At 40.4% G+C, this 9,026-nt stretch overlaps 1 pseudogene; it reads right to left on the bottom strand.

The window, feature by feature from the left end:
- Positions 1-3,803: 3,803 nt before the first annotated feature.
- LOC123821062 lies at positions 3,804-7,398 on the bottom strand (annotated as a pseudogene).
- Positions 7,399-9,026: the final 1,628 nt, after the last annotated feature.

The following is a 9,026-nucleotide window of genomic DNA, read 5'->3' as shown; positions in this document are numbered from 1 at the left end:
ATGGAATACTATGAAGCAGTAAAAAAAATTAGGAATTGTTACCTTTTGTGACAGCGTGGATGGAACTGGAGACTATTATGCTAAGTGAAATAAGCCAGTCAATGAAAGACAAATACCATATGATCTCATTATAACTGGAATATAATGAACAAAATAAATGGACAAGCAAAATAGAAACAGAGGCACAAAAACTTGGAACAGACTGACTGGTATAAGAGGGGAGGATGGAGGTAAGGACTGGTTGAAAGAAATGAGGATTAGCAGAGTACATATATGCATGACCCTCAGATATGAACATAAGTGTGTGAATTGACTGTGTGAATTGGAACTTTGCTGGGAATAGGCAAGCAAAGGGAAAAAATTGGGACAACTGTAATAGCATAAACAATAAAAAAGACGTGAAAATAAGTGGTGCTTGAAAACTGGACAGACACATACAAAAAAAATAAAATAAAACTAGGCCACCTTCTTTCACCATATACAAGAATAAACTCAAAACTGAGTAAATATTTAAATATAAGACCTGAAACCATAAAACTCCTAGAAGAAAACATAGGCAGTAAACTCTCTTACAATGTTTTTAGTAATTTTTTTTTCTGATCTTTCTCCTCTAGCAAGAAACAAAAGAAAGAATAAACAAACTACCTCAAACTAAAAAGCTTTTGTACAGCAAAGGAAACCATCAACAAAATGAAAAGACAACCCATTAAATGGGAGAAGATATTTGTCAATATTCATTGAATAATGTGTTAATATCCAAAATTCATAAAGAACTCATACAACTCAACACACACACACACACCACCACCACCACCACCACCACCACCACCACCACCACCACCAAACAACCCACTTTAAAAATGAGCTAAAGACCTGAACAGAAGTTTCTCCACAGAGGATATACAGAGGCAATAGACATATGAAAATATGCTCACCCTGACTGGCATGGCTCAGTGGATTGAGTGCCAGCCTGCAAACCAAAAAGTCACTGGTTCGATTCCCAGTCAGGGTATATGCCTGGATTGCAGGCCAGGTCCCCATCTGGGGGCATGTGAGAGGCAATCAATCAGTGTATTGCTCGAAATTGATGTTTCTCTCCCTCTCTTTCCCCCTCCCTTCCACTCTGCCTAAAAGTTAATAAATAAAATCTTTTTTAAAAAGTTGCTTAATGTCACTAATCAATAGAGAAATGCAAAATAAAACAATAATGAGATGTCACCTCACACATAGGAGAACAGTTGTCATCAATCAACAATGTGTGTTTCTGAGGATTTAGAGTATCCCTTGTGCATTGTTGGTGGGATTACATAGTGGTATACCTACTACAGAAAAATATATGGAAGTTCCTCAAAAAATTAAAAATAGAACTAACTGCCTTATGAACCAGCAATTCCTCTTCTGGGTATTTATCTGAAGAAATTCAAAACAGAAATTCAAAAAGATATAAGCACCCCTATGTTCATTGTAGTGTTATTTCCAGTAGCCAAGATATTGAAGCAAGTGTCTATCAATAGATGGTGAGCAAAAGAATATGTGGTACATATATACCATGTAATATTACTCAGCTGTAAAAAAGAATAAAATATTAACCATTTGCAACACAATGGATGAATCTAGAGGGTATTGTGCTAAGTGAAATAAGTCAGACAGAAAACTACAAATACCATATGATTTCAATTATATGTGAAATCCAAAGAACATAAACAAACAAAACGGATTCATAGACACAGAAAACAAACTGATGGTTACAAACAGAACAAACAGATAGGAGGGGGTGAGGGGCTTGGCTGAATAAAGTGAAGGGATTAAGAAATATAAATTTGTAGTAAAAAATAGTCATGGATATATAAGGTATAGCATAGAGAATATAGCCAATAATATTGTAATAACTATTTATGTATGGTGGCAGGTTGGCACTAGGTTTGTCAGGGATCACTTTATAAATTTTACAAATGTCTAACCACTATGCTCTATACCTGAAACTAATAAAAGGGAACCCTGCCTCTTCAACCTGACTCTTTCTATGCACCAGTCTGTCTTCTCACATGATTCCCACCCTCCTCTAGAAAGGGTATAACACAGGAGGTTCAGTTCCTGTAGACTTCTCCAGATAATCCTCTGCCCTAGAAGAGTCCACCCTCAAACTTCTCCAAAGTCTCTCCTTCTGGTGCTTGGTGGGTAGTGATCTATAGCTGAAAGATTTATTTATCAGAATCACTCTATGACTAGTCAATCTCAAGATATGTTCAAATTATTCTTAATCATCTAAGCACACCACTATTTTAAAAGCAAACATTAAAATCAGTAATATGGAGAGCAGATATTTTGAGAATTAAGTTCTTATTTTGAGATGATTGTATATTTACTTGCAAGTAGTAAGAAATAATACTGAGATCCTGTGTCCCCGGTACCAAGTTTCCCCAGTGGTAACATCTTGTAAAGCTCTAGTACAATATCACAACCAGAATATTGACATTGAAACAGTCAAGATACTGAACATTTCCATCACTACCAGAATCCCTCATGTTCTTTTGTAGCCACATTTGGTGTCTCTTAAAAAAAACAACAACTCAGCTGTTCTTACAGTTATGAAGTCATATCTCATTATGGCTTGAATTAACATTTCCCATTAGATAGCTAATGAGCATCTTTCTATGTGCTTGTTTGCCATCTGTATATCTTCTTCAATAAAATGTTCCATCTCTGTTAGCCTCCGTTTTTATTTTTTATTGTTGTTCAAATACAGTTGTACTTATTTCCCCCCACCACTCTCCCTGCCCCAGCCATCCTCACTTCCCACCTTTGATCCCACCTCTGATCCCATCCTCCTTTGGTTTTGTCCATATGTCCTTTATAGATGTTCCTGAAAATGCCTCCCCCTTTACCTCCTTTATCCCTTCCCACCTCCCCCTCTGTTTACTGTTAGTTTGTTCATAATTTCAATGCCTCTGGTTATATATTGCTTGCTTGTTTTTTTGTTGATTAGGTTCCACTTATAGGTGAGATCATATGGTGTTTGTCTTTCACTGCCTGGCTTACTTCACTTAGCATAATGTCCTCCAGTTCCATCCATGCTGTCACAAAGGGTAGGAGCTCCTTCTTTATTTCTGCTGCATAGTATTCCATCATGTAAATGTACCATAGTTTTTTGATCCATTCATTTACAGATGGACACTTAGGTTGCTTCCAACACTTGGCTATTGTAAATTGTGCTACTATGAACATTGTGGTGCATAGGTCCTTTTGGATTGGTGTATCAGGGTTCTTAGGGTATAATCCCAGCAGTGGAATTTTTTGTTAGCCCCTTTTTAATTTGGATTATTTTTATTCCCTGGAGTTTTGAGAGTTCCTTATATATTCTAGATACTAGTGCTTGGTCAGATACATGTTTTGCAAATATTTTCTCCCAGCCTCTGGCTTGTCTTTGCATCCTTTTAACAGGGTCTTTCTCTGAACAAACGTTTTTAATTCTAATGAAGTCCAATTGATCGTTTTCATTTTATGGCTCAAACTTTTGGTTTCCAGTCTAAGAACTCCTTGCATAACCCTAGATCCTGAAGATTTTTCCCTCTATGTGTTCTAAAAGGTTTCTAGTTATACTTTGTTTTAGGTACAAAGCCTTTATTATTGCTATTATATACAAGCCTAGATGGTCTCTTCTGAAAAGTACAACCTTTTCTTATATTTAGGGAAAGTTATAAAACCTCTTTTTTTATTAGAGTATAATTGTTCCAATAAATCATTTTTTCCAGTGAACACTAGTACAATAAACAGTCTAGTCTCCGAGCTTTATTAGTTGGCTGTCACCATCGCACTAGTAGACAATCTCCATTTTCCACAGAATAAAACTCTAATGAATGTTGGTCATCTTCTAGTTCAATCTCTCTGCCTGGCATTTTGGGACTTTCATAAGACAACAGAAGGTCTGACAGAGGAACTTTGAGAAGACGTGACAGCAGTAACTTTACCTTTTGAATTGTCATGGAATCTGGCAGTTGTTTCTCTAGGACATTCTGATGAAGATGGTGAGGATATTTTATCTTCAGTGTTAGCTGGTTTTTAAGCAAACACAGTGGTTGTGTTTTGAGTTCCTCATCTTCAGGTGCACCGTATTTGAGGCAGAGTGCCTGGTTTCTGGGATGGGCTGCCAGGAACTCCTCATTTGGCTTGTTTTGCCAGCATCCTAGTCCCACCTGCCTCTTCCCATTCATTTCCGAATCCTTTTCTGTATTCTAGCTCTGCTCCAAGCCTGTCCTTGGGAAGAATCTGACATTTGTTCAGAGTTGGCAGCTGACCGATCTTGGCGATAATGAAGTGGTAGGCAGCCTGAACACTGCTTCCCTCAGACAGGGTGTTTCTTCAGCAGGACAAAGAGCTTGGACTCTGTAACTTATCCAGCTCACTGAAAGATGGCCCATGTTATCCAATTGTTATTGACTACAAGGTTTTGCAAGGAAGGAAACATTAACGTTTTGCATCAAATCCCAGAATCTGGGAAATGTAGAGAAATCCCAGTGTTGGAAAGAATTAGTTGTTCTAATCTGGGCAGATACACTATTAGAAACAGCTGATTTTAATCAATTACGTGATTATTGAAATGGTCTAATAATGTGACCATCTGTAGAATGTCAGCCAGCTTTACTGAAATGGAAATATTGTTAGGCTCCAGGTAGAGCTCCTCTAGGACCTGCCACCCCAAGGCACACCAGAGCACCTCAACCTACGTTACTCCTGTTCAGCAGAGGACTAAAACCGTTTCAGTGCAGGAAATGTTCCAGTTGGAGATGGTGAGCCAGGGGGAAACCTCAGTTTATTGTCTCTGAGATTAAGGACGTCCAGGTGTCTGAGCTGATCAGCAGTGTCTACAACTTCATCCCATGCTGACAAAAGGTTTATTGACAAATCTACTTCTCTAACATTAGGACATGCTTTGGCAATGCCCCTTTATCATGGGCACAACTTACTGCACAGTTCCTCAAAGAAATTTCTTGCAATGAGCTCAGCTGGCTTTGTTGTTTTATAATAGAGTAAAAACCAATAGTTTCCACAGGTCTATTTGCAATTTTTTAAAATATATTTTATTGATTATGCTATTACAGTTGTCCCATTTTCCCCCTTCACTCCCCTCAACCCTGCACACCCCCTCCCACCCACATTCCCCCGCTTTAGTTCATGTCCATGTGTCATAAGTTCTTTCCCTTCTACATTTCTCACACCATTCCTGCCCTCCCCCTGTCTATTTTCTACCTATTGTCCATGCTACTTATTCTCTATATCTTTTCCCCCTCTCTCCTCCTCCCACTTCCCTGTTGCTAACCCTCCATGTGATCTCCATTTCTGTGGTTCTGTTCCTGTTCTATTTGTTTGCTTAGTTTGCTTTTGTTTTAGTATGATTGTTACTAACTGTGAGTTTGATGTCTTTTTTTACTGTTCATATTTTTTATCTTCTTTTTCTTAGATAAGTCCCTTTAACATTTCATATAATAAGGGCTTGGTGATGATGAACTCCTTTAACTTGGCCTTATCTGAGAAGCACTTTATCTGTCCTTCCATTCTAAATTAAAGATTTGCTGGATAGAGCAATCTTGGTTGTAGGTCCTTGCCTTTCATGACTTGGAATACTTCTTTGCAGCCCTTCTTGCCTATAAGGTCTCTTTTGAGAAATCAGCTGACAGTCTGATGGGAACTCCTTTGTAGGTAACTGGCCCCTTATCTCTTGCTGCTTCTAGAATTCTCTTTCATTTTTATCTTGGATAATGTAATTATGATATGTCTTAGTATGTTCCTCCTTGAGTCCAACCTCTTTGGGACTCTCTGAGCTTCCTGGACTTCCTGGAAGTCTATTTCCCTTGTCACATTGGGAAAGTTCTCCTTTATTATTTGTTCAAATAACTTTTCCACTTGTTGTGTTTCCTCTTCCCCTTTTGGTACCCCTATAATTCAGATATTGGAACGTTTAAAGGTGTCCTGGAGGTTCCTAAGCCTCTCCTCAATTTTTTTTTAATCTTGTTTCTGCATTCTTTTCTGTTTTGTTGTTCCTTTCCTCCTTCTGGTCCCTTCCATTGATTTGAAACCCAGTTTTCTTTCCATCACTATTGGTTCCATGTGCATTCTTCTTCACTTACTGTAGTCTGCATTTGTTCATCTAACTTATGACCAAAGCCCACCAATTCTGTGAGCATCCTGATCACCAGTGCTTCGAACTGTGCATCTGATAGGTTGGCTATTATTTCTCAGTGGCTTAAAAAAATTGGCTCCGGGGCTTTTAACTCTGAGCCATTTTTTTTATTTTATTTTTTTCCTTTGTTCTGGTCATGCCTGTTACGTATGAAGGGCAGAGCCTTAGGTGTTCACCAGGGTGGGGCACCTCAGTCTCTGGGTTGTGATGTTGTATGTGGGGGCAGGGTCCAAGAGGGAATAATGGCACCTGCTCCGCTCTCACCAGGACTCCAGTCACCCTTGCCGCTTCCTACAAGCAAATTGGGCCCCTCTGGTGCTGGCTCCAGGGTGGGTGGGCTTGTGCACTCTCTCAGACTCTGTGGGTTTCTCCAAGGAGCCTCCTGTGAGGCTGAGAGAATCTCCCGGCCTCAACTCCCACAGGTGTTTTCAATCGGTGCCTTCAGGCTTTGTTTCCTGGTGCTGGGTCCCTAGGTTGCATGGTCTGTCACGCTGCCAGTTTTTGCTTAGTTTGTCTGTGTGCGAATGTGCGGCTGCAGACAGCCAGCTGCCTTGCACACCTCACTGGGTCTGTTCGTTGCCTCCTACCCCCAGGGTCTGCCACCGGTCCATCAGCTGCCCCTGCGCTTCTAGGGTCCACCAGCTGCGGTCTGTGGCCTGTGCGTGTGTGTCTGCCAGCCACCGATTTTTCCTGCCGGTACCCCTCAACTCCTCTCTGTAGGCCTCTGATTCTGGCCCTCCTTACCGGACTGGATGTATGTTATTCAGACTTCCACTCAGTTCATTTCTCTCTGTTCTGGTTGTTTTTGTTTGTTTGTTTGTTTGTTTGTTTGTAAATTCTTGTTGTCCTTAGTTTTGGTTGCGCGAGGAGGTACAGTGTGACCACTTATGCCTCCATCTTGGAATTCCTCTCTATTAGCAATTTTAACAAGTCATTCTTTCCATCTTCCTCTGGTCCATCTTTTAACACATAGCGGTTCTTAGCTGCAGTAAAATTTTACTTTGTTTGGATAAATAAAGGATCTTCCTGTTGGGTGGCTGCATTTAAAATACACAGTCACTTCATGGCTTCTGTCGTACTTACCTCTCTTAAGACTGTCCCATTCTACTCCTGATCAGATCCTGCCACAGGAGGAACAGTGCCATAGAAATGCCTTTTGCACATTCACCATTAACTTCAGCTCTTCAACCCGTGACATCTGATGTCAAAGTGTCATCCATTATAATAGATCCAGAATCCAAAATATGAGATCTAGGTTGCAGGTTCAATCCTAAGTCTGGGTGGGTAAAAGAGGTAACCGATTCATGTTTCTCTCCCACATCGATGTTTCTCTTTTTCCCTTCCTCTCTCTCTCTCGTCAGTGGATGGATTCAAGGAAACAGATGGTTGTGCCAAAAGTAGGGAGAGCACAATTCTGCAAGATCCAAGCAATGTTCCTCAGAAAACCAAAGGCTGCTTCTAGGAAGCCTGTATAGAGCCTAAGTGAGGTGTTCTTTCCCTGAGGTCCATGAGCTCTCGAACTATCTTCTAACTGAAGATTTTCACTAATTTCAAACTGAAATTTAGCATTTTCCTCTGTTTCCTTGCATCGGCACTGGTCCACATGTGAGAATCCTAACCTAAGCAGAGCAAATATTTTGGGAAATGACATTATCACTTGAAAAGGGTATCCATCTCTTTCTTTCCCAAGACCAACCCTTGAACACGCTCTAGTTTTACATTTTATATTTAAGCCCATAATTCATTTTGAGTTAATTTTTGTAAAAGGGGTGAGACTCAGCTTTAGGTTTGGAGTTGTTGTTGTTGTTATTATTATTATTCCCTATGGATGCCCAACTGCTCCAGCACCATCTTTCCAATTCCACTTCATTGCTTTTTTCAGTGAATTGCTTCTATACTTTTTGTTGAAACTCATTTGGGCATATTTGTGGGGCTCCATCTCTGGGCTAAGCATTATTGAGATATAATTCACACCATAGAATTCACTCATTAGAATGTATATTCAATGATTTTTTGTATATTCCTAGAATTGTGCAACTATTACCACAATTAATTTTAGAATACTTCATGACCCCCCAAAATAAAACAAAAAACAAAACAAAATAAAACAATAAAATAAAATAAAACCATCTTAATAAAACAAGTTTTTCTGAGACCTATGGCATATTAAAAACTGTCTGTGGGTGCCCCAAAGTGGACAGCATAATCCTGTGGAGTATCAGAAGTCTGGTCACAGGTCTGGAGTGGTCAGTTCCTTCAGAAGTTCCCAGAGATGCTTTGAAAAGCTCCCTGCAGTCACGACTGTCTCTCAAAAGCCTTACCTGCCCCCAGCATTGGGCCTAAACACAATCTCCAGAGATAAGGTAAGATTTCTAACCTGAAGATGGAACCCTGCTAACAAGCCTCTGCTTCACATCTCTACCTTCAGCAGGACCTTCATACGTTACCGCAGGCCAGGTGGGGTAGGCATGGAGCCTGCAGTAATGTGAACTTCTGTTTACAGAACAGGATCCAGATGCAAGTTCAGCCCCCAACCCTCTGCAGCTTCCTCCCAGAGCAAGCCACCAGGGGATATTCTAGGAAGATCTAATCCAGGCTCCTGATGTGGAGAAATGCAGTCTGCACTGTGAGAAAGCTCTCTCTCTCTCTCTCAAGATGGGCCTCAGTTTCCCATAAAATGGAGATAGGCAGCCTGATATTCCATACACTATGTGAGCACTTGGGTATGGGGTTCCTTCCAGGCAGGACCAGACAGCCTGACTCCCAGCCTAGTCCTCTTGGGGACTAAGAATGAGGACAGATGTATTAAGGAGGGCTTCCTGCACAAAAAGGAAAGGATGTTGGACTG

The sequence above is a fragment of the Phyllostomus hastatus genome, unplaced genomic scaffold (genome assembly GCF_019186645.2).
Source record: "Phyllostomus hastatus isolate PE091 unplaced genomic scaffold, TTU_PhHast_1.1 phas_contig_38, whole genome shotgun sequence".
Taxonomy (NCBI): Eukaryota; Metazoa; Chordata; class Mammalia; order Chiroptera; family Phyllostomidae; genus Phyllostomus; species Phyllostomus hastatus.
The sequence above is the reverse complement of the archived record's forward strand: the minus strand, read 5'-3'. Positions and strand labels throughout refer to the sequence as shown.